General features: G+C 41.9%; 1 long non-coding RNA gene across 1 annotated transcript in view; it reads left to right on the forward strand.

The window, feature by feature from the left end:
* The window catches only part of LOC134740144 (uncharacterized), a 93,391-nt gene extending 84,702 nt beyond the window's left edge, over positions 1-8,689 (forward strand). The window contains exon 3 of the long non-coding RNA XR_010127404.1: positions 7,876-8,689. This is a non-coding gene — a long non-coding RNA (uncharacterized LOC134740144). The remainder of the gene's footprint in view (positions 1-7,875) is intronic.
* The last annotated feature ends 17,649 nt before the right edge of the window (positions 8,690-26,338 follow it).

Here is a 26,338-nt window from a genome sequence, read left to right on the forward strand (position 1 = left end):
GAAATCCCTTTGCTTAAGAATAAGGAAGTTTTGCAGGGCAAATGTACTAGTCTGTTCTCACGCTACTAATAAAGACATACCGGAGATGGTGTAATTTATAAAGAAAAGAGGTTTAATGAACTCATGGTTCCATATGGCTGGGGAGGCCTCACAATCATGGCGGAAGATGAAGGAAGAGCAAAGGGACTTCTTACATGGCAGCAGGCAAGAGAGCTTGTGCAGGAGAACTCCTGTTTATAAAACCATCAGATCTCGTGAGACTTCACTCCCTATCACGAGAACAGCATGAGGGTAACCACCCCCATGATTAAATTACCTCCCACTGGGTCCCTGCCATGACACGTGGGGATTATGGAAACTACAATTCAAGATGAGATTTGGGTTAGGACACAGCCAAACCGTATTAGCAAACATTTGAGCAAATGTGCTATCAATATTAAGAAGACCAACATCTAGGAGGCAGCACAGAGCTAATGCAAGAGCATTACACTTGGAATCAGGATTGCTAAGAGCTCCTTGCAGATCTGCTACTGGGTGACTAGTTAACAAGTAACTTAACTTCTCTGGGTCTCAGTTTCCTCATGTGTAAAACCAAGAGGACTGGCAGAAACACTAGCGGAGAGCCCTTCCGGCTCTAAGTCTGTGACACTTTGATGGCTCTTGTTCCTGGATGAAGGGACACCACTGGGAGAAATTGCTTCCTCCATAAGTCAACAAATTGGAATTAAAGTGCCTGTGATTCCCTCCATGAAGTTTGGTGCTGCCAACGATCACAATTCTCATGAACTCAATAAATTGTGCAATATTCTGGAAACAGCTGCCTCTCAGGGGTGGTGTTTAAGTCATCCAATTGGGAAAACAGAGGACACAAAATAATTGTAAAATGGTTTCAGGGAGACATAAGACTGACAGAAATAGAATCCCTGCTCTTTCTGGAATCGAACGCTGCTGTTGCACCACAATTTCTGTGAGTTGGACCTAAAAGGAATGTCTTTACTTTTCAGGACTTGCTTTTTGTTCCTTAAAGAGCCAGGGAAATATGAAAGCAATCGATTTCTTCAGAATTCCAAAAGAAAGATATTGCTGTTTGCAAGACAAAGAAAAAAATTAAATGGAGATGGCAGCCTGTGCATGCTGTTCCCTTCAGCAACGAGCAAACTGTGACCCACTTTGCAAGCCCTTGCAAGTTTGCAGGGTAGACCCTGGCGCTGTCTCTTCCCATTAGTTTCTCTGGCAGCAGGACTGGCTGGGAGAAATTGGCTCAGTAGTACATCAGTAGTTATATTACACAGCAGCTGTGGAAAATTATTAAACTGAGAGACAAATGGCTTGGGAGAGAATAAAGTTAGCAAGTCTGGAAACCCCCATTGCAGTACATCATGTTGAGTTTCTTCTCCCTAGATTAAGACCCTGGTTCCTAAATGAGAATCCAAATTGCAGCTAAACTTACTTTACTTACCCGTCTTCTTTTAAATTTGTTTCTCAGTTTTCTTTGGCCAGTTGGAGATCATAGAACATTGTCCCATCTTATGCCATTTCTTTCCTCTTTGGTCTTGGACCATCTCTTCCTCTGTGCTGTCACTGGAGACATACAATTACACACATTCGATCTCATGTGTTCCTCATACACACACGCTCATGTGGATACCCTGATACTCTGCACACACATGCTCACATGCAAACACACCCTGTCTCAAACACACTCATGGATGTGCACACACACACTTTTGCAAATTTTTTTTTTTTTGAGATGGAGTCTTACTCTGTTGCCCAGGCTGGAGTGCAGTGGCGTGATCTCGGCTCACTGCAACCTCCACCTCTCAGGTTCAAGTGATCCTGTCTCAGCCTCCTTAGTAGCTGGGATTATAGGCTCGAGCCACCAAGCCCAACTAATTTTTGTATTTTTAGTAGAGACAGGGTTTCACCATGTTGGCCAGGCTGGTCTTGAACTCCTGACCTCAAGTGATCCGCCTACCTCGGCCTCCCAAAATGCTGGGATTATAAGCATGAGCCACTGTGCCCGGTACATTTGCACACATTTTTGAGACTCCAGTGTCTGGGCTCTGGTTGAAAGGCCCCTCTGAATTTTTTTCCACTCTTTGTGGTAGTTGGAACTATGTCTACTCCCAAGAGTTCAGACCACTCTGCTAAGAGTTCAGCATGTTTGTAAATGTAATTGATTTGTTAAACGGTATGAATTTAGTGAGAAACACACAAGAAGTATTTATTTATTTTTCCTCCAAATGCAACCTTGCAATATGCTCTGTTGAATCTCTATTTCATTTCTCTTAATGATAGGTCCCACAGCTTCTCGGTTATAATGCAGTTGGGGACCAGGCGTGGTGGCTCATGCCTGTAGTCCCAGCCACTCAAGAGGCTGAGGTAGAAGGATTGATTGAGCCCAGGAGTTTGAGGCTGCAGTGAGCTATGATTGCACCATTGCACTCCAGCTTGGGTGACAGAGGGAGCCTGTCTCAAAAAAAAAAAAAAAAAAAGAAAAAAATGCAGTCAGGTCCAGATCAAAACTTAAATTTCTTGTCAGATTTAGTGCTCATGTCCTTCTCCAAGAGCTGCCAGGCCCTGAGAGTCTTGTCTAGAGGAGAGAGGAGTGGTTGGCTTTTTTATTTCTTTCACCTTCTGCTTACAGCCCCTGTGTAGTTGACATGAAACAAAGTGATTAGAGAAAAGAGACAAATGCTTTTATTTAGCTGCTGTTGTTGAAGCTCTCTCGGCTGCTTTTTTTTTTAGATGGAGTCTCGCTTTGTCGCTCAGGCTGGAGTGCAGTGGCACAATCTCGGTTCACTGCAACCTCCACCTCCCAGGTTCAAGCAATTCTCCTGCCTCAGCCTCCCAAGTAGCTGGGACTACAGACACCTGCCACCATGCCCGGCTAATTATTGTATTTTTAGCAGAGACAGGGATTCGCCATGTTGGCCAGGCTGGTCTTGAACTCCTGACCTCAAGTGTTCCCCTCACCTAGGCCTCTCAAAGTGCTGGGATTACAGGCTTGAGCCACTGCTCCCGGCCTTTCCTGGCTGTTGATGTCCATAGATGGAGGCATTAGAAACCTGACTCTCCAGGTGGGTCACAGGTGGGTGCTTTGGAGGGTGATGTGCTTGCCTCCCCATGTGTAGTTTGCTGATGTGGGGAGCTCATCTGGCTTGATGTTTCTGGCTGCACCCCTCAGCCCCCATGCCCCCTGGCATGCTCACAGCAAGTGTGGCTTGGGTATTGTCCTGGGAAGCGTGGCCAGAGCTTTCCCCATTCTGCAATGTCCAGGGCAGCTCTCACCTCCTGGCCATGCCATGGGGTGGGGTGTAGACCTCGTTACTGCTGTCCTCTGTTCTCCATGAAGTGCAGAGGAGCAGGTCTGCTGCAAGAGAGGCTGTCCACCTGAAGACCGCCTGCCAGTGAGTCTTCTTGCCTTCACCCCTATTCTTCACAAATGATCCTTTGCAGCCCCCCTGTATGTGGCTTTTGGGAGGGCATACCCATGTCAGGCAGAATTGTAATCCAGCCCCAAGATGCCTGCCCCTGATGTGGACACCTTGCACAATTCCCAAGATTACGATTATGATGGACTCAGCTCTTGCAATAGGTCCCTGATGTATGGCACTGTCGACTTTAATAAAGGGATATTACTGGTCGGGCGTGGTGACTCATGCCTGTAATCCCAGCACTTTAGAAGGCCGAGGTGGGTGGATCACAAGGTCAAGAGATCGAGACCATCCTGGCCAACAAGGTGAAACACCATCTCTACTAAAAATACAAAAATTAGCTGGGCATGGCAGCACGCACCTGTAGTCCTAGCTATTCAGGAGACTGATGCAGGAGAATTGCTTGAACTTGGGAGGTGGAGATTGCAGTGAGCCGAGATCACGCCACTGCACTCCAGCCTGGTGAAAGAGTGAGACTCTGTCTAAAAAAAAAAAAAGAAAGAAAGAAAGAAAGAAAGGGATATTATGGAGGGTGGGTCTGACCTAATCAGGAAAGTGCTAAAAAGGGGCTGGGCTCTTCCTGGAAAGAGATTTGAAGCATGAGAAGCATTCAACCTGGGAGCTTTGCTGGCTTTGAAGATGGAGGGGTCATGTGGTGAGGAATGTGGGTGCCCTCTAAGAGCAGCCCCTGACTGACAGTCAGCAAGGAAGTGGAAACCTCAGTCCTACAGCTACAAGGAACTGAGTTCTGCCAATAACCACATGAAGCTGGAAGAGGACTTGGAACATCAAGTGTGAACCCAGCCAGCCAACAGCTTGGTTCCAGCCTTGTGACACCCTGAATGAGAACCCAGCTACATGGTGCCTGGACTTCTTACCTACCGAGCCGTGAGCTAGTGAATTCATGTTGTTTTAAGCCACTAAGTTGGTGCCAATTGTTGGAAAGCAATAGAAACTGAAGAGTACATTGCCCCTTCACCTGCTAGTGGGGAAGAGAGAGAAAAGGCTCCAGCACCTTTCATCTAAGTCAACAACTCCCAATTCCAACTAGTTTTTTGCAAATATGATCTGGGGGCAAATGGTGGATTGATTGTAGCAAGGTCAAATAGCCTTGGAGAAGTCTCTGGCTTCCATCCAAGTCAATTATCTTTAGGGGCCGTTAGTATTACTGTTTTCAACCTTGGGTTTTTGGCCACAATTCCCAGACAACAGAAAAAGTCCTGTTCAACATCCTGCTGCCCATGGGAAAAGCAGTGGTCCCAGTATCTTTATTCTTTTATAACCATGATTTTGAACAAGTATGGCTTCAGGGTGTAATTATTAAGCCATTTTATTTTTGTCTCCTATCGCTCCTTTGTTCTGTGGAGCTAATTAGTCTCTTGCTCCTGGATCACCATGACTTTTATGGTCACCTTCAGGGAATGAGAAGTCTTCTAATCAGTAATTAATGTCTCATTCAGAGACATCACCAAAACTTACCACTTCATTCAAGGTTACAGCTATACCCTTTTCCCTACCACTGTAGGTGCTGGGAGGGAGGGGAGTGGTTGACTTTGATTTTCTCCAACTTGAGCTTTGATTTGCCAGCCACATCCCCCGACTCTCTGGTTTTCTACCTCTGTGAGATTAGAGGAGAGAAGAGAGGACAAGGAAGGGAATGACCCAGGCTTGTCTTTACTGAAGGTAAAACATCACCTACATAGGGTATCTCTAGAGAACCCATGAGAGCCCTCATCAGTCACTGTAAACCGTCAGAGCGCAGAGAGTGAGAGGCCAGCCTAGGACAGACTCATTCACGTGGAGCTTTCCTTCTCCTTCCCTCCTTGTCCATTTTTCATTTATTTGGCCCCGTCTGCTGGAGTGTCTCTGTGCTCCTGCCCTAAATGTTCCTAATTTCTGTCTCCTCTTCTTCCTCTGAGGGATGCCTCAGGGGTAGGTGTTTCTCAACATTCTGCCTTTTACTTTCTTCTCTTTTTGGTAGTCTAGCTGCTGTTTGTTGTGTTTTTTTTTTTTTTTTTGGAGATGAGGTCTCCCTATGTCGCTCAGGCTAGTCTTGAACTTCTGTCCTCAAGCAATCCTCCCACCTCCACCTCCCAAGTAGCTGGGACTACAGGCACACGCCACCATGCCTGGGTGATTTTTAATTTTTTTTTTTTTTTGTAAAGACAGGATCTCACTACATTGCCCAGGCTGGTCTCAAACTCCTGGGCTCAAGTGATCCTCCTGCCTCAGCCTCCCTAAGTGCTGGGATTGCAGGTGTGAGCCATCGTGCCTGTTTGGCTGGTGTTTTTCATGTGTTCCTGGGGCTTTGACTCTTAGGTTGAGGTGAATGATTTTGTTTTTATTTATTTATTTTTATTTTTTGAGATGGAGTCTTGCTCTGTCACCCAGGCTGGAGTGCAGTGGTGTGATCTTGGCTTATTGCAACCTCTGCTTCCCGGGTTCAAGTGATTCTCCTGCCTCAGCCTCCCAAGTAGCTGGAATTACAGGTATGTGCCACCATGCCAGGCTAATTTTTTATTTTTAGTAGAGACAGGGTTTCACCATGTTGGTCAGGCTGTCCTTGAACTCCTGACCTCGGGTAATCCACCCACCTTGGCTTCCCAAAGTGTTGGGATTACAGGTGTGAGCCACTGCACCCGGCCAGGTGGATGATTTTAAAATCTGCATTTCCAGAACTCTCTCTCCTCTGAGCTCCAGTTCTGTGTTCCTGATTGTACATTGGAGACCTTGACCCAAAAGGCCCACAGCCTTCTAAAGTCCCACATGTTTCAAAGGAAAGCCATCGCTCTCCTGCCCCCTTCCACCTCCCTCTCAATCCTTGTTTTTCTTAACTGTACCTCTGTTCTCCATCCACCCAGGCTGCCCAACTTCTGACTGCTCCTTCTTCCTTAGTCTCTACATCAAATCCACCAAGTCCTTCCATTCTGCCTTCACAATAGCTTTTTGTTTTGCTTTTTAATCTTATCAAAATTGAATTGTTAAAATTTTTTTTTGCTTTATTTCAATAGCTTTAGGAGTAAAGGTGGTTTTTGATTACATGAACGCATTGTATAGTGGTGGAGTCTGGGCTTTCAGTGTACCCATCACCCGAACAGTGAACATTGTACATAATAATTTTTCATCCCTTATCCCCCTCCCACAATTGCCCCCTCTGAGTCTCCAATGCCCATTATATCTCTGTATGCCCCTGTGTACCCAAAGCTTAGCTCCCATGTGTGAGGGAGAGCATGTGGTATTTGGTTTTCCATTCCTGAGTTGCCTCACTTAGGATGATAGCCTCCAGATCCATCCAATTTTCTGCAAAAGACATTATTTTCCTCTTTTTTTTAAATGGCTGAGTAGTATTCTGTGGTGTGTGTGTGTGTGTGTGTGTGTGTGTATGTATGTGATATAGTTTGGCTGTGTCCCCACCCAAATATCATCTTGAATTGTAGCTCCCATAATTCCCACATGTCATGGGAAGGTCCCAGTGGGAGGCAATTTAATCATGGGGGCTGGTCTTTCCCATGCTGTTCTCATGGTTGTGAATAAGTCTTACAAGATCTGATGGCTTTATGAAGGGGGGGTCCCCTGCACATATCTTCTTGCCTGCCGCCATGCAAGATGTGGCTTTGCTTCTCTTTTGTCTTCTGCCATGATTGTGAGGCCTCCCAAGCCATGTGGAACTGTGAGTCAATTAAACCTCTTTCCTTTATAAATTACCCAGTCTCAGGTATGTCTATTAGCAGCATGAGAGCTGACTAATACGGTGTGTGTGTGTGTACACACCACATTTTCTTTGTGCACTCATCAGTTTATGGGCACTTAGGTGATTCCACATCTTGGCAATTGTGAATTGTGCTGCAATAGACATTTGCATGCAGGTGTCTTTTTAATATAATGATTTATCTTTCTTTGAGTAGATGTCCAGTAATGGGATTGCTGGATTGAATGGTAGATATCCTTTTTGCTCTTTGAGAAATTTCCAGACCGTTTTCCACAGAGGTTGTACTAATTTACATTCCCAATAACATTGTATATGCTTTCCCTTTTCATCAAATCTGTGCCAACATCTATTATTTTTTGACTTTTAAGTAATGGCCATTGTGATGGGGGTAAGGTGGCATCTTACCACAGGGGCTTTTGAATGGGACTCCTCCTCCGCATCACAGCTGCTCCTCCCTTGGTCCAAAACTCAGAGGCAACAGTCTATCTTTCTATCAATATGCTTTTAAAATACATACATACATACATAAATATTTTTGTAGACTGGGATAATACTGCTCATGTTATTCTATAAATTGATTTTTTTCCCACTTAACAATATATTGTGGAAATCTTTGAAGTCACTTCATATTCATCCACAATAGTTTTCAAATATTATGACAGTTGAGGACTTTGGGTTTTGCCTTCTGTTGTTCAGACAGAGTTCTCATGGTCTCTTTCTCCTTTTCAGTTCCTGGTGACCTGAATTGCCATGGAGGAAAGAGGAAAAGGACATTATGCATAGGAGATGGCATCTCGTGTCCCTGGTGAACCAAATTCCATTAGGAAGACGGTGCGGTGTGAGGTGGACCTGGACCTGGACCTGGATAAAATGGGTGTTTAACAAGTATTTGTTGAGTAGGTGATGAAGGAGGCATGACTAGATGCAGAGTCTAGTTGCGACTAGATGCAGAGTCTAGTTGCATCTAGATGCAGAGACTAGATGCAGAGTTGACAAGAGCTAACACCAGGTGCGGACCAGGACAGGGGGACCTTAAGCGAAGACACCCTGCCAGATGTGTCTTGTTTCCTTGACTGTGGGGAGGCCCTTGGTGGTGGGGTGACAGCCCCCCAGTCTGAGGACTTTCCCTAGATGCAGCATCTCAGTGCTAAAATGGGACAGTCCCAGGCAAACCAGGTCAGTTGGTCACTCTACTCAGTGAGTCCCGTGCTGTGTTCAAATTTTCCTCTTAACAGATGTGGATGGATTTTGGAAACTTAGAAACCACCATTTCTCTGTGCCTGGGAGGAGAATTAAATCTTCTCACCAGAATCCTTTTATGTGTGAGAGAAATAAATATCTATCCTTTTTATATCTCTTTTTCGGATTCTTTGTCACTAGCAGCCAAACCCAATTCTTACATAAACGTGATACTAATTAAATTCATTTGCATAAACTCACCAGTTTTATTCTTAATTACTGTGATATACAATCATGAAGTGTGTACCCTAAAATACCACTGTAAGTTTTATTTGATTACAGCATTAAACTTAATTTACAGAAATGCTTGGCTTCTTTCAATAGCTTGTTGATTATATAGTATGATCATCTTCTGATAACTTAAAAGAAAAAAAATGGAAGGACCCATATTCCTTCCAGCTTGTGAATGGAGGCCCAGGGCACCAGGCCCTGCTATTGAATTTGAATAAATGGGATCTCTTTTGAACAGAATCTGAGAGATGACATTAACATATACCTCATGGCCAAAGTGCATTACATTTAGCCTTTACTGCAGACAGTTGTTTCTGGAGACACAATATGACCTTTGGTATATCTGCATCTGTGAAACAATAAGCCGTTCTTTAAATGAAGATTTTGCTGCATTACAAATGACTGGAGAGGGTTTTAAAAATTATTATTCTAGTGCTGATCTGCTTCCCTTCTTTCTCTTAAATAATCTGCTTTAAGCATTCAAAGGGTCTACTCATCTCAGGACATGACTATAGCTAATTTGCTGAGAGCCTCTGAACATACCCCAAGCCTGCTTAGGACATCTGCAGAGAAGTTAAATCATTTTAAGTGGAGGAATTAGGCTAATGTTTTCTGCTAGGAAGAAACCTTGAATCTGGTATTCTGAACAAGACTTCAAATGGTGGAAACAAATTACGCTGTAGATACACAAAAGAAAAATAAATCCATCATATTTTACTAGGAGCTTGACACTTTTATTTAGAGAATTTATATTTCTGAATGCTTCCTTCATACCTTATGGATGCATGTCAAATGTAGCTGTTAGGTCGATGACTACTTCTTAAAAACAGATCAGGGAGAAAGAGGAGATTGGGGCCACTTTAGAATAAGAAAGAAAGGAAAGAGAAGATTTATTTAACAATGAGATGAATCTGAGCAAAATAAATCTTTTTCTTGCAAAAGCAGGCAAATTCTGATAGGCTTGAGAGATTCTGAATTAAAAAAATGTTCTTTTGCAAATGACTTTTGCATCGCCACTATCTCCCCAAGACTTTGTGGTTTTTTTATTTTTTGAGACAGGGTCATGCAGGCTGGAGTGCAACGGCAATCCTCCTGCCTCAGCCTCCGAGTAGCTGGGACTACAGGCACGCTCTACCATGACCAGCTGATTTTTTATTTTTTGCAGCGACAAGGTCTCATGACCTTGCACAGGCTGGTCTTGAACTCCTAGTTTTAAGCGATCCTCCCATCTCAGCCTCCCAAAGTGCTGGGATTATAAGCGTGAACCACCAGCCCTGCTTCCCCAAGATTTTAACGTGGAAAACCTAAGTGATCCACTATACATCAGTTACAGATGTGCACATTGTTGTGCGTGTTTTCATAAGCTTTCCTATGTGGACGTTCAACACTGAATGCTACGTAGGATAAACTGGTGAGCTGAGGTTATTTGCTGGAGACAGCCCGGGGAATTACAGCCAAGGGGATAAAAGGTAGCCGCAGGGTAGATTCTGATTGGCTTTTAAATGATTGCTATACGGCAGCCGGTAGTGCTGAGAGAGGCGAGAGAGGTGTAGTTTGTGAACTAAGCAGGCAGAGTTGCCCATCCTCATTCACTCCTGGGCCCTAATGAAAGCCAAGTTATCTACACCATGACCAGCTCAGTGCAAACTATTTCCTCAGTACTGGGGGTCTGTAGGGGAGAGCCCATCTCTGGGTGCAGACTTTGCTGGGAGGAGTTAAGACAACAAGTAGATGTCTGAATAAAAATGAAGCCCACGCCCTCCCCTGTCTCACTGCTCTTGTTTTTCTCTGCTATTAGCCGTATTTTGAATCTCAGCCTCTCACCATGGGATACCATAAACTAAGAGATCTAGTGAAATATTCTGAAAGTGCATGTTCTAGAAACCGCACGTTCTTTCCATTCTTCAAAGGCATCTGGCAATTGGCTTCTTCACATTGTTGAACCACTATCAGAAGGGGTGAGGACTAGGCATGGTGGCTCATACTTGTAAACCCAGCCCTTTGGGAAGCCGAAGCTGGAGGATCCCTTGAGGCCAGGAGCTTGAGATCAGCTGGGGCAACAGAGCAAGACCCCAACTCTGCCAAAAATTAAAATATTACCCAGGTATGGTAGTGTACACCTGTAGTCCCAGCTATTCAGGAAGCTGAGGCAGGAGGATCACTTGAGCCCAAGGAGTTCAAGGCTGCAGTGAGCCATGATCGCGCCACCATACTCTAGCCTAGGTGACAGTGCAAGGCCCTGTTTCAAAAAGTAAAAATTTAAAAAACGGGTGGGCAAGGAATCACAGTTGCTTCTGGCTTTTCTAGGCTGTAGGGTCTGATTGTCCTTCTGAACATATGCATGGCTAGGCCAGCCCATGAATCAGACTCCAGTCCCGCTGTGTCAGATTCTGGGACTGCTAGGAAACTTTGTAAGCTCATCTATAAAATAATGATTCAGAAAAATTGTGAACCACTAGCTGATTCCCTGGTCATCGTGAATAAGCGTCATATTCTCCCTCTGTGCCAGGTAGCATTATTCTTTGTCTTAACATCTTGCTGGAGAAGAATGGTGCCTGGGAGATTTCAATCTTGCTCTCTTGGAGGGCATCCCAGTGTGACAATGAGCTCATTCTTGCAAGGTTATGGTCTATATTGGCATTTGTTTCCTGGTAGTGATGCATCGTCCCCAATACCTGTAACCCTATGGTACTCCTTCCAGCTGGATTTCTCCACTGGGCTAATTCAGAATGCAGCATTTCATCTTGAGAGAAAGTCCAACATTTTTTTTGTCCTTTACTTAGCCTCCCAAGGATGACTGCAGCCAAGCAGGTGTCTATGACCAGAGCTTATTTGCACACCCATATTTATCCTAAGAATATGAAATGTGCAAGAGCCCCCATCCTCCCTCACAAAAGATCTATCAGCAAAAATAAAGTTCATGTTACCCTTAGAAAGATCTTCAATTGTTTTGCAAGTGGTTTCTCATTTCCTGAGACATTGAGAAAGTTTGACCTAAAAAGGTTGCTTTTTAATATATTTTATTGAAAAGAGAGAAGGTGATGCTCTTGTCACTAAGCAACTTGAATAGGGAAGAGCACCCATGGTTGTTTGTTGTATAAACGGGGCAATAATGAAGATAATGAATTCTTGACCTTTTTCTATTTCTTTATAAAACAGCCCGAAATGCCATTTCAGTGTCTGAACACGTTAATATAATGGGAGAGACGCTGTTCACACCCTGAACCTTGACCTTTGCAGGCAGAGGGGAGAATGCTGGTATACTAGTTGTTTTATGAGAAAGGCCAGCCTAATTTTTATCATTAGGTTGGAGGCATGAAGTACACGTCATCGCTACTTCAGATATTTATTCTGGGATTTTGTTCCTTGGCTCCATTTCAAAGGCTACTTGACCAACTACTTTGTGCCTGTAATTCAAAATGTTATCTGGGGCTGTTTTTCAGTAGAGGGAGGCACTTAGAGTCAGAGAGATACATGGATCTGTTTTCCTACCGAACAGATGAAGAAATAGAGTGTTCAGTGGGTTTGCCTAATGTCACCACACTGAAACAGGCTCCAGGGCTGTCACTAGAATTTACTCAGGTTAATATGAAAACTTGGAGGGCCTAAACAATGAATTTCCCATAGTGAAGTTTCTTTTCTGAAAAGGGTAGTAAACTTGGACATAAGAAGGAAAAAAAAAGACTTACATCCAATATTCATATTTACATGGCCCTTAGAGACAAGACTTCTCTCCTTTCTCACAATACAAAGTCATTTTCATTCACTCATTCATTAAGGCAGTCATTTATTCACCCAATAGACATTTATTGAGCACATATTACATGCTAGGTATTGAGTGGGGAGCTGAGAATTCCAAGATTCTGAATAGGCCAGTCTCTGCTTCAGAGAGCTCCAAACCCAGTGAGGGAGGGAAGATCATTTCAAGCTGATAAGCAACACTAAATCAGTGTGCAGCCATGTACCCTATAAATATATACACCTACTATGTGTCCACCCCCCAGGAAATTAAAAATAAAATACAAAATAAAAAAAGGAGTTAAGGTTTTAAAAAAAATGTGTCTCGAATGCCAGTCAAGGATGGGATGAGGATTCAGGAATGCCTTCTGGAAGAGGTGGCTGGAGTTGTGTCTTAGAAGGAGTTATCTATGTGGATTTTGAAGGAATAGGAGAGGAAAAGGCATTCCAGGCTGACAGTATAATGGATACAAAGGCTGCCAAGTAGGAAGCAGTGTGCTGTGTGAATACGTAGCCCGGTGCAGGTGCGACAGAGAGGCAGAATAGAGTAGTTGTTGAAAGCCTTCTCTGCATAGACCTGATACAGAGACCTTGACCAAAGAAAGCTCCACCTCTATATCTGAATGATTGCCAAGGGAGGAGAAGAGATTGTATAGAATTGTACACTGGCTTTTAAATCTTCCATTTGGGGGTGACATATTGTTTTGCCTCTCATTTCATTGACTAAAGTAAGTCATACCATCATGCCTAACTTCCAAGGGGACAGGAAAGTGTAATCCTGTTATTTGCCCAGAAGGAGGAAAAATGGAATAACTGTGATTACCACAGCAAAGGAACTATGTTAGATATTATCAGAAAAATGTAAAATTAAAGCTATTCTATTCGATGGGTATTATTCCTTTTTAAAATCTGGTTCATAGATAACGTCCTTGCCAAAAAGTATCCTCATTTTTTTCTTTGGGTCATATTTCCAAGTCATTTACTTTGGAGGGCACAGGAGGAAGCAGTCCTTCTCAGAATGAAACATTCTTTTGTTGTGATTGCTTTCCTGAAGTGATCATCTGGCTCCACTTATTTAAAAATCTATCTGTGTTCATACTATTTTACCAGAACTTTGGGAGCATGGTGTCCAATTTTTGGTGATCTACAAAAAGATAACAATGAAACTCTCAGCTCATCTGCAATGGAAGATGGGTGTAATTGACTACTATGCTCTTGCCTCTTGCCAGGTAGTATTTACTATTACTCAGTGTTTGTTTGGGGTATTGAACAGTATTGATCAACTCAGCTAATCAATGTATGCCAAGACCATAAATTTCATAGGATATTCTAAAGTTCACCTCCTGGAACAAGGGAGCCTGAAGTTGGAGCCTGAAGGTTTGCATTGTACTGTCGTGGTCTCCTAAAAAGATTGCTTCTTCTGAAGGGTGTTTTGGTGCAAAGGAGGGTACTAGAAGAAGTAGGCTACTGTAAGACATGGTCCTATGTAAATTGTTATGAGTCTGTTATAAGAACATTGTCCTACTTAGAAGGAACCCTCCCACTTCCTGAAGAGAAAGCCGCACTTCTCCTAAGCAGTGGTTTGTTTTTCATGTCATGGACACTTTTATCATTAGCTGCTGGGAAAGATAAACCTACCTTGTAGCTCAGGAGTTGTAAGTGAAGAATTCATTATGAAATGCACATTGTCATCAGCACTCTTCATTTGTATCTATTTGTGTTACTCTCTGTGTTTTCTTTCTTCTATTCTCCCCACTTTTAATGTCTGTTACCCTGTATTTTACATTTAAAAAACTCTTTCTGAAATAAGGTGGAAAACTAACATGTAATAGAAGGGGAAAATTGAAAGTTTCTTATAATTGACCTTTTCTGTTCTGGACCCTCCATTCCTGATTGGAAAAAAAAAAAAAAAAAAAGTGCAACTCATTTAAAGGTAACCCAGCCTCTTGCAGTAAAAATAATCTTTATACAATAAATATTTTGTGTTTCAAAGTACAGATTTACTCAGAGGGGTATTTCTTCATCTTGAGTTGTCTTTCTCTTTCATCTTTCTTCAAATGGCGTTTAGGAGTGGGGAGAAGGTCTGAAGGGAAGGAGAAGTAGATTGTTACTTTAGTAACAGTGCACATGTCTATATGTGTGTGGTGGGGAGGGTAGTACATAGAAAATGAGTTTAAATAAGGGTGTATTGAGTTGGAACTGCCTGTGAATAATCTGGGAGGCAGATGGTTGGCTGTCTGTGTTTAATGTTTAACAAATTCTAATGAGACATTATTACTTTAACTTGTGAGTTAATATGATTTTTGAGAGTTTGAGCAGTGGAGGAAAGAGGAAGCCATCTTTGTAGTACCACAGTTCATCTTGAGGAGGCCTAGAGTCACTCTATTCTACCTCCTACCTACTCAGCCCTCATTTGTAGGTCATTGATTTATATCTCAAAACTTTAGCATAAACATGTCTATGAAAGTTTTTTTTGTTTGTTTGTTTGAGACAGGGTCTCGCTCTGTCACCCAGGCTGGAGTTCATTGGTGCCATCATAACTCACTGCAGTCTTGGACTTCTGGGTTCAAGTAATCCTCCTGCCTCAGCCTCCTGAGTAGTTAGGACTACAGGTGTTTACCACTGGGCTTGGCTAATTTTTTTTTTCTATTTTTAGAGATGGGATCTTGCTGTGTTGCCCAGGCTGGTCTCAAACTCCTGGCCTCAAGCAATTCTTCCACCTTGGCCTCCCAAAATACTGGGATTACAAGTGTGAGCCACTGCATCTGACCTATGAGAGATGTTTTAAAAATTAAAAATACACATATTAACCAGTGAGCACAGCAAAGCACTCATTTCCTGAGAAAACTCACCTAAGTGAACACTGACATTTGGTGTAGACAGGTGGGGTTGGGGGTGGGATGTGAGTGTCAGGGCAAGTCTAGACATAGGCTTTGTTGGTGAGGGGCTAAGCAGTGGTTCCTCCAAATTATTTGGTTGAGAAGGGGCAATTTGAGAAAAGGAGGAGAGATGGAAAAGGGAAAGGGAAGAGTTGCCCATTTTGTTGGGGTCCCAAAGATGGTGACTGATTGTAAGGTTGCCTTTTGAGTGGAATAGGAAGGCAAGAAGATGTGTACCCCCTGAGACAGACTAGGGAACCTTCCACCTGAGAGACACGTTACTATGTGAACACCAACTATTGGATGCATCTACGCTCCATCAATTTCTTGAAGGAACGATGTCTGCTTTCACTTTTAGCTCCAGTCTCAGCCAGGCTCAGGAGTGACATTGATGCCAGGAGCTCCATAGAAGCAGGACTGAATGCCTCTGGTCTTTCGGCAAGTTGTTTCCATCACGTCCTAGCAAGTAGCGTGTCTGGAGCCATCACATGGCATGACATTCTGTAAGGGGCTTGCTCATTATTTACTGAGCATGTCAAAGTGTTGGCCGCCTTCAGGGCTCTCAAGGGAGCACATATTTGCCAGAGCACCTCGATGAGAAATACAAGCAAGTTGTAAATTTGCTACTTATTTTAAAGGCTGTCACTGAGAATGCATATTCTGTTAGCTCCCTTTCCTGCTGAGGCTTCTGGATGCAGAGAAATAAATATAGTAAGTATTATATTTATCGAGAAACAAATATAATAAGTATTATATTTATGGAGAAACAAATATAATAAGTATTATATTTATGGAGAAACAAGTATAATATCAGGATATTTTAGCCAGGGTGACTGCTATGAACTGGGCATCACAACTAAAGAATAAATACCATCTCCTTTCTTTTGTGTTGTTCAACGAATGACATAATTGCTCATGTGCTTTATGAATAGGAAGACTAATACCTTCCTCTTGAGTTTTACCCTCCAGAGGCTAAATTGTGCAAAATCTCTGGGGAGATTTGGACAGACTGCCTTGAAATCTCATTGCCACAGAGACTTGCCATTGAAAGCCTGTCCTCTGCAGGCTGACAGGTGATGCTGGCCCATCCTGCAGTGATGTCTTAGTGGCTCAGATTTCTATAGAGGTTGATATGGTTTGGCTGTGTCCTCACTCAAATCTCATCTTGAATTGTAGTTACCATAATCCCCATGTGTTTTGGGAGTGACCCAGTGGGAGGTCATTTAATCATGGGGGCAGTAACCCTCATGCTGTTCTCATGATAGTAAGTGAGTTCTCAAGAGATCTGATTTTTTATAAGAGGATTTTTCCGCTTTTGCTCATTCTTCTCCCTGCCAGCATGTGAAGAAGGACATGTTTGCTTCCCTTTCCACCATGATTGTAAGTTTCCTGAGGCCTCCCCACAGTTCAGCTAACTGTGAGTCAATTAAATCTCTTTCCTTTATAAATTACCCAGTCTCAGGTATGTCTTCATTAGCAGCATAAGAATGGACTAACACAGAGGGGGCCCTGGACCTTCCAACACCATGACCCCATTTTTCTCAAAGCTGCAGCAAGCCTCCCTGAACTTGGGCTCCCCAGATTGTAATTCTTTCTGTTTGGTTCATTTAGTAGCCAACACACTGGGTGCCCACTGCTGCAGAAGCACAGGTCATTCCTGAGCTGAACATCTGCCCTTTGCTCCCCTGGACCCATAGTTCTCTTTACCTTTACCAGCTAGTCACCCTCGGGGCCTTCACTAAGCAGAAGTTCAAGGGTCTACGGATGCAACAGTGCCTGAGACAGACATGGGCACTGCTTCTCGGGACAACTTAGTGAGTAGATGGGACACTCAATAGGATACAGAGGTGGAGAGTGAGAAGAGAAATGAGCCTACGGCAGAGTAATGTCAGAATCAACATTGAAGGAATGGGAAGAGGAAGAGGAACCTTCAAATAAGATTGAAATGGAGAGTAGGGGAATTTTTAAGAGGTCAAAGGAGGTAGGAGAAAAATGTAGAGAATAAGGTCTATCTAAAGAAAATATTATGCTTTAAAAAAGAGAGGTGGCCAACATTGATCAACACTGCAGAGGGCTTAAAATAAAGTCAAAGACCCAGTGCATTTAGCAATTAGGAGGTCATTGGTGGAAACGGGTGAGAATGGTGTTCAGGGAGTAGTGAAAGTGGCAGCTACTTGAGGACCAAATGAGAAGTGAGGAAGTAGACAGTAAGTGTTGACAGTTCCTTAGGTTTTCTGTGGAAGGGAGGCTAGGAAATAGAATGGTAGATGAAAAAGGATATGATGGTTTTTGTTTTGGTTTAATTTTTTGGGGGGGAGGATTTTGTAGAGATGGGGCCTCACTGTGTTGCCCAGGCTGGTCTTGAACTCCTGGCCTCAAGTGATCCTCCTACCTCAACCTCCCAAAGTGCTGGGATAACAGGTGTGAGCCACTGTGCCCGATTAGTACGTTAGCTTTCAAAATGTTTTATATTTATATTGTTCTTTATAGCCTACAGAACATTTTTGGAACCATTATTTTAATACTTTATTACAACATTTAATAACTGCAACATTAATTCTCAAGATTAATTCTTAATATTTCAACTTGGGAGAGAACAGAAGGATTAAAGAGCTGGCATTACTATTCACAATAACAAAGACATGGAATGGACCTAGGTGCCCATCAGCAGTGGATTGGATAAAGAAAACGTGGTACATATGCACCATGGGATACTACAAAGCCATAAAACAAAATGAAATCATGTCCTTTGGGACAACATGGATACAGCTGGAGGCCATTATCCTAAGTGAATTAAAGCAGGAACAGAAAAAAAATACCACATATTCTCAGTCATAAGTGGAAGCTAAACACTGGATACTCACGGACATAAAAACAGCAACGATAGACACTGGGGACTACTTGGTGGGGAGGGAGAAGGGAACAAGGGTTGACAAACTAACTATTGGATACTATGCTTAGTTCCTGGTTGACAGGATCAATTGAACCCCAAACCTCAGCATCACACAATATACCCATGTAACAAACCTGTACATGTACCCTCTGAATCTAAAATAAAAGTTGAAATTATATTTAAAAAAGAGCTAGCATTTATTTTGTGCCTCAAATGTGCCGGGCACCTTACACATTATTTTATTTAATATTCACATAAACCCTGTGATGCTGGTATTATCCCTATTCTACAGACAAAGAAGCAGAGGCTTAGATCTTGACTGAAGTCATTTATCTACAAGAATGCCTGGGATTCAAACTCAAGTCTACTAATGCCATAGCCCTTACACTTTCCACTGGGCGATATTTGCTTAGAAAGATATTGAAATAATCTTTTGCATCTTTGCAGCCACCCTCTGAGGTGGATAAGAACACTGAAAGGTTGATAGTCTCATTCCCAGCAAAGGCCAAGGCAGGAGTAACTGAACTCTAGGCCCCTGTCTTCCAGTCTGCACTGCCCGTGACTCTGAACTGGAATAAATGGGGAACTCGTTGTGTTACTTGTTTTGATTCATCTTTTTTAAATGTTAAGTATGGCTCACATTTATTTCAATGTTTAATATTAGAAGTGTTTTGGGTCTTTTTGGAAGTTTGGTCATGTTTTTGTGATCAGAAATAGGCCATAGGCTCTAATTCTTGTTTTATCAATTAGCCTATGGTCAAATCAGTTTCATTATTTGTCGTTTTGCTTAAAGTTGCAGTTTCCAAGAACCATGGAGATTTTGAGTCGTCCCACTTCCCCTTCCCAATGGGACGCCGTACAGAGCCTCACATCATCCTACCAGTGTTTACCTGACATTGACCCACCAGAGAGTCTACGCATTCTCGGGTAAGGCGACATGAGCTTCACTTCAGGGAGCACAGTTAGTCCCTGGGAGAATCTGGCTTGTTATGTTTCTAGCATCTAGAGTCTTGCTGCATCTCTGTGCTTGACAGGCACTCATATTCAAGCTTCCCTCATTTCTTACAAAACAGGTGAGTCAAGGGAAAAAACAAATGAGAGACATTTGTTAAGGGCTGGGGAGATATTGACAGATTGTGGCAAATTTCAGAAAGAGTCTCAGAAATGATCAGTGATCTGGAAGGATAGATTCAGGAGGCGAAAATGTAAAGTAGCAGCAGCAACAATAGCAGCAATAAACAGAAACAAGCTAGACCTCAACTATTTATTTCTTGGCCAGCCCAGGGACTAAATGTGCTCTTTTCTGAGGCAAAATGCCAGCGTATTTGAATCATAATTTAGAGGTGTAAATGGTAAAATAAATTGATAATAAAAGGATATTTAGGTTGAACATTAAAAAAAGCTTACCTTAAAAAGCTGAGGGGATAGACAAATCTTCCTATAAACTGTTTTTTTTTTTTTTTTTTTTTTAAGAGAGATAGGGTCTTGCTCTGTGTCCCAGGAAAGCAGTGGCATGGTCATGGCTCACTGCAGCCTCTAACTCCTGGGCTCAAGGGATATCCTCCTGCCTCAGCCTCCTGAGTAGCTGGGACTACAAGTAAGCACCACCACGCCCAGTTAATTTTTTATTTTTTGCAGAGATAGGGTGCCGCAGTGTTGCTCAGGCTGGTCATAAACTCCTGGGATCAAGCGATCCTCCCACCTCGGCTTCCCAAAGTGCTGGGATTACAGGTGTGAGTCATTGCACCCTGCCTTATTAACTTGTCTTAAAATGTAGAATGGGGCCTTTTTCACATCATAACAAATTATTGTTAACTAAGTTCCACTGCTTCCGAATGGGTAGGAATTCTGGCATCAACGGAACTGAACTGAACTGGACAAAATAGTGAAGGTCATAGTTAGCCTTTTGTTCCCCCCTCCGCACCCCACTTGAAGGTCTTCTTGCCCTCCCAGCTCCCCCATCTCTCCTTGATGTCCAGGGTCTTCACGCTGTCCCTTTGTGGCCCCAGGCTGGGACTATCTCTTGGCTATTACCCAGCACTCTACTTTCAAAACACGGCTCTCTTATGTCCCATTTCCTCTAACTTACTTTCATAATAAATAGCAACCTAATCCCCTAACACTTTACTCATACATTAATTATCCAGGAATATCTTCATTTTAAAGAAGAATCCCCCTACTTCTCCTACATCTCCACATCCTCAGCAAAGGAACCAAAGTCTTAACCCAGAAGAAGAGTTTGAAAATGGGGACGATCTTGATTTCTTTCCCGTTGATTTCCTTGAAGGCAAATCCCAGCGTCTGAGGTTCTGTTTACTCAATTAGTATCACAAACAATATAGGCCACTGGATATTTGTAATTTCCTGAGATACCAAACTTTCAACATACTCTTAAAACCATAGGAGCCTCTCTTTGTTAACAAGTCATTTATTTGCTAAACAGAGTTCATTTTAATGAATTTTTAAACATAATTTTCCTCCAGGAACTAGAATAAGCTCATTCCAATCATTTCATACATTTGAAGGGAGTAATACTGTATTTAGAAAAAATGCGTAATTCAGTATTTTTATTAGTTCAGATATTACTCCCAGACCACAATCTGTTTGAGTTATGATTAACTCTACATAGAATAAATAAGACTATGGAAACAAATGTTGCATTGGGACAAAACACAAGTTTGAGAAAAAGGTGTATCTGTAGTATTCTTTCAGGGCTTTTGGTTTTAAGTAAGAGAAACCAACTCCCTTTGACTTAAACCAGAGTGAAATTGAATGGATGATACTGATGAGCAAAGATGCAGGAACTGAACAAGCAGAAAACAAGAGAAGCTGGATAGCTGAAATCACAGTCAAGGCCAGACCCAGCACATGCTAAGCAGGCTGCAGCTGGCTGCTGCTGACCTCAGCACTGCTTCCCCTGAGGCCAGTCAGTGGGCTTTGTAGCTGCCAGAGTTGATGCCTCCTGCTCCACTCTGATCACCAGCTTCAGTTTTAAAACGGAACTGGCTGAGCCCAGGCCACAATGCCTACTTTATGACTGGGAGGTGGAAAAAGGGGGTAATCTGCTTCTTCTAGCTTCACTAGCGGGAGCAGGGCTCATCTCCCACAAAGACTGTTATGGTTTGGCTGTGTCCCCACCCAAATTGCATCTGGAATTGTAACTGCCACAATTCCCATGAGTCGCGGGAGGAACCCGGTGGGAGGTGACTGAATTATGGGAGTGGGTCTTTCCTGCACTGTTCATGTGATAGTGAATAAGTCTCATGAGATCTGATGGTTTTTTAAAAAGAGAAGTTCCCCTGCACAAGCGCTCTCTCTTTGCCTGCCACCATCCATGTAAGATGTGACTTGCTCCTCCTTGCTTTCTGCCAAGATTGTGAGGCTACCTCAGCCATGTGGAACTGTAAGTTGATTAAACTTCTCTTTCTTTTGTAAATTGTCTTTATCAGCTGCATGAAAATAGACTAATACAAAGACCTAATTAGGGAATTCCTCAAATACACAAAGGAGTCTACTAAATGCTGGATATCTAAATAACTTCCACTACTTATACCCAGAAACTTAAATCTAACTCAAGCCAGAAAACACCTTTGAAGGTGAAATTTCCAAACAAGAGCAGACTAAATTGGGCTTGCTTTATTAACCCAGGTCTCAGCTTCCTTTGTTACTTGGAGATGAACCTGACTACCTCTACCTCGTGCTTCTGGGGCTTTCTGGTTGTTTTTCCAAGGAAGGCAATTCCATAATATACAGGGCACATGTGAAATAAGATACATTGTCTGGGAGACAGCAAGCAGGCTGTCCTAAAGGGCAAGATCTAATTCTTGCATTTAAAATTTTTCCTCTGGAAAATTGTGTCAAATCTCAAAAATAATGCTATATAGGGTGAAATAATGATTTGGAGTTAACTGTACACAGCACAATTCCTTTGTGATAATAGGGTTTTTTTTTCTATTATGTCAACAGAACAGCACTTTGGAACATATGCACTTGAATACATGATTTTACCAAATCAAGGAAATTCAGTAAGAATCTTTATGATGCAATTTTACTCTTGAGATTAAAAATACATAAATACATATCACACACACATTTGATACATAATATAATTATTCTATAGCATAATATGTTACATATTAGTGTGTAATATATGAAATGTAATTATCTGTGATATATAATGAGAATTATATATTAAACATGTATAATTATACACAACATAGTATGTATATAGCATAGTGTAGCATATAAATTGTCTTATATCTCTTTTTGCTTAATTTCTCCCTTTACCTCATATTAATTATTTGCCCATTTTGAAACTCATTAAGTAACAGTTTAATAAATTAGGTACTATCATTTGCTGAACAGGTGATTAGGGAGAGAGGTAAAGTGATATTTAAGTAATTTCTTTGGAGTATCTTCTTGCTACTGTGTTCTCTGTTTCTGTCAGTGTAACGGGGAAATTGAAAGTTGGCTAGATATCATTTTAAGCTACTATTCGTTTTCATTTCCCCATTTTATTTTTGTGAGACTATTTCACTTGTCAGTTCAAGACGTTAGATGCATTTGATTAAATTATCAGTGAGTGATCATTGTGACAGTAAGATGCAGAAGAGGAGAGGTGAAAAACATTTGCAAAAGAAAAGCAGAGATATAGAAGAATGGGTAGGAAATGAATGGGGTGATGAAACAGAGAAGTCTCAATAAAGCACCTGATAAACAAAGCCAGGTGTCCCAGCAGAAAACCTTGCTTCCCCCATCCAGCTGTGCTCCACAGGCAGCCCCTCTTTCATCTGGGCAGATCCTTTTCATAGTTAAAATGGCTACTATCGACTTAGGAATAAATGTGCCCACAGTACAGCTTCTTTATAAGAATGGCATCATTCCCTCTTCTGTTAATGGAGATGATCTCTATCTACATGGATGTATAGAGAAAGGATTTTTAAGACCCACTTTACCCCAGATCTGTTTTACAGCAAAGCTCTTCATAATAAGTTCCAGCCAACATCACATTCCACAGAGCTTGAGAAAGCCAGCGCAGTGGGGAATCCAATCTCCCAGGGTGTGGTAGCATCTTCTTATATATTTGGAGTCCCCTCATACATAAATCAGAGGAGAAGACACTCATCTACTGCTCACAATTATGGCCTGTGAAGTATGTAAGACCTGGGTCTCAGAAAGCCACAGCTCCTCAAGGCATTAGATTTATGCCCACAGCAAATTACCAAAACTCTCAGAAGCCCTTTTGTGCTGGTCCACAGTGGAGGAGAAGTCATGGAATTTTTTCAAGAAGGATGTTGGAAAGATTGCATGAGGAAAAGCTCTCAGGATGCTGTCAGGCATACAGTAATTATTATAATCAGAATATGGTTGTTAATTCTTGTTAATAGCCACATAATAGCCAAACTTTGTAAAATATTTAAAGAGATTTATTTTGAGCTAAATGTAAGGACCATGATCTGTGACACAGCCTCAAGAGGTCCTGAGAACATGTGCCCAAGGTGGTTGGGTTACAGCTTGGTTTTACATGTTTTAGGGAGACATAAGATATCAATCAGTACATGTGAGGTACATATTGGTTTGGTCTGGAAAGGCAAGACAATGTGAAGCTGTGGGGGAGGTGGTGAGGAAAAGGGCTTCCAGGTCATAGGTAGATTCAAAGATTTTCTGATTAGCAATTGGTTTAAAGAATTAAGTTATTATCTAAAGACTGGGAATCAATAGAAAAGAGTGTCTGGGTTAAGATAAGGGGCTGTGGAGACCAAGGTTTTTATTATGTAGATGAAGTCTCGTAGGTTGCAGCCCTTAGATACAATAGATGGCAAGTGCTTGCTATTCAGATCTTTAAAAGGGGGAGAATATAATGAGCCATGTCCAACTTCCCCTACTTCTGATCATGGTCTAAACTAGTTTTTCAGGTTTCTTTGGAATCATTTTTGCCAAGAGGGAGATCCATTCGGTTGGTTGGGGGGCTTAGAATTTTTTTGGTTTACATTCTTATATGCTTTAAAGGTTTTTGTTTTCTTCTCCTTCTCCTTCATCTTCTTCTTCTTCTATTTTGAGATGGGGTCTCACTCTGTTGCCCAGGCTGGCATGTAGTGGCATGATCTTGGCTCACTGCAACCTCTGCCTCCCTGGCTAAAGCAATCCCCTGGCCTTAGCTTCCCAAGTAGCTGGGACTACAGGTGTGCACCACCATATCTGGCTAATTTTTTGTATTTTTGGCAGAAATGAGGTCTCTCTGCCTATGTAACCCAGGCTGGTCTTGAACTCCTGAACTCAAGTAATCCAACCACCTCAGCCTCCCAAAGTGCTGGGATTATAGGCGTGAGCCACCCAGCTGCTTTAAAGTTTTATAAAAACTTTCACATATATTTTCTCATTTGAGCCTCAGTACCACTTATGTTGTAGACATTTTTAGATTACATTATATTAAAACTCTTTGACCCCATAGATGTTGATATAATTGGTAAAGCTCCCTTAGCTTGCAATCAATCAGTGGTGCTGGAGTCTTAACCCAGGTCTTCACAGGTTAGGTCATTTGCCTGGTTCACTGTTGTGAACCAAGTTTTAATTTCCTGTCTCTTGCTCTATCCAAACCCTCCTTTCATCTAATTCATCATGTAAATATAAATGGACTCAGATAGTTCCTATATTCTGTGGCATAGTAGATTAATTTAACTGTTTTTTACGATCTCAATAATGATTTCCTATTTCATGTGAGTTTACACTGGAACTTTTGAATTAAAACAACTTTAGATTTTGTGGTTTAATAATGGAGAGTCTGAAGACATGTTCCATTTCTTTAAAAAAAATACTACATTGTGTACAACTGAAGTACAAAAAGCTGCAAATGTATAAAGTATAAAATTTGATAAATTTTGGCCTTATATATATATACACTCATAAAGGCATCAGTGCAACCAAGATAAAGAACATTTTCCTCCTCCCCAAGTTTCCTGGTGCCCCTGTAATCTCTCCCTTTCTCTCCCCTCACCTCTCCCTCAAGGGAACCACTGATCTATTAGGTTGGTGCAAAAGTAATTGCGGTTTTTGCCAAAAAAAGGCAAAAAAATGCAATTACTTTTGCACCAACCTAATACTTTTTATCATTGTAGGTAAATTTGCATTTTCTCAAATTTCATATAAACGAATCATACAAGATGTACTCTTTATTTTGTCTGATTTCTTTCATTGATATAATTATTTTGAGATTGATTCATATAATTATGTGTATCCATAGTCCATTTCTTTTTCTCATTGGATAGCGTGCCACTGTAGAAATATTCTGCAATTGTTTATCCATTGACCCATTGCTGGACATTGGATTGTTTCTAGTTTTGGCTATTGCAAATAAAGCTACTATGAACATTGGTCAATCAATTCTTTGTGTGGTTATACAATTACATTTCTCCACTCAAGATTCTAACCGTTAGGCCTTATCATTCGGTGGGTGTATCTTTAACTGTGTAAGAAACTGTTGAACTGTTTTCCAAAGTGGTTTCACTATTGTACATTCCCATTAGCAGTATGTGACAATTTCAGTTTCTCCACATTTTTGTTATTACTTCATAGATCAGTCTTTTGAATTTTGGCCATTCCAGTGGGTGGGAGTGGTGTGGTATCTCATTGTGGTTTTAATTTGCATTTTCCTGATGACTAAAGATTATGTATTCATATACCTAAAATGCCATCTGTATATCCCCTTTGGTAAAGTATCTGTTCAAATCTTTTGCTTATTTAAAAAAAATTCAGTGTTTGGTCTCATTATTGAATAATGAGAATTGTTTCTATTTTCTAGGTATGTCTTTTATTTGATACTTTTTGCAAATATTTTCTCCCAGTCTATGGCTTGCCTTTTTATTTTTGTGACAGTAATGCATAGAAATTTCCACCCTGATGTTTTTCACTCTTGAGGCACTTCCTTCTTTGCCATTTTTTTTTTAAGTGTTAGTGTCTTGCTCTGTCCCCCAAGCTGGAGTGTGGTGCTGCAGTCACAGCTCACTGCAGCCTTGAACTCTGGGCTCAAGTGATCCTCTGGTCTCAACCTCCTGAGTACCCAAGACTACAGCTGTGCACCAACATGCCCTGCTAATTTTAATATTTTGTAGAGATGGTGTCTTGCTATGTTGCCCAGGCTGGTCTCAAACTCCTGGCCCCAGCATCCCAAAGTGCTGGGATTACAGGCATGAGCAACTATGCCTGGTCTCCACTC

This window comes from Pongo pygmaeus, chromosome 8 (genome assembly GCF_028885625.2).
Source record: "Pongo pygmaeus isolate AG05252 chromosome 8, NHGRI_mPonPyg2-v2.0_pri, whole genome shotgun sequence".
Lineage (NCBI taxonomy): Eukaryota > Metazoa > Chordata > Mammalia > Primates > Hominidae > Pongo > Pongo pygmaeus.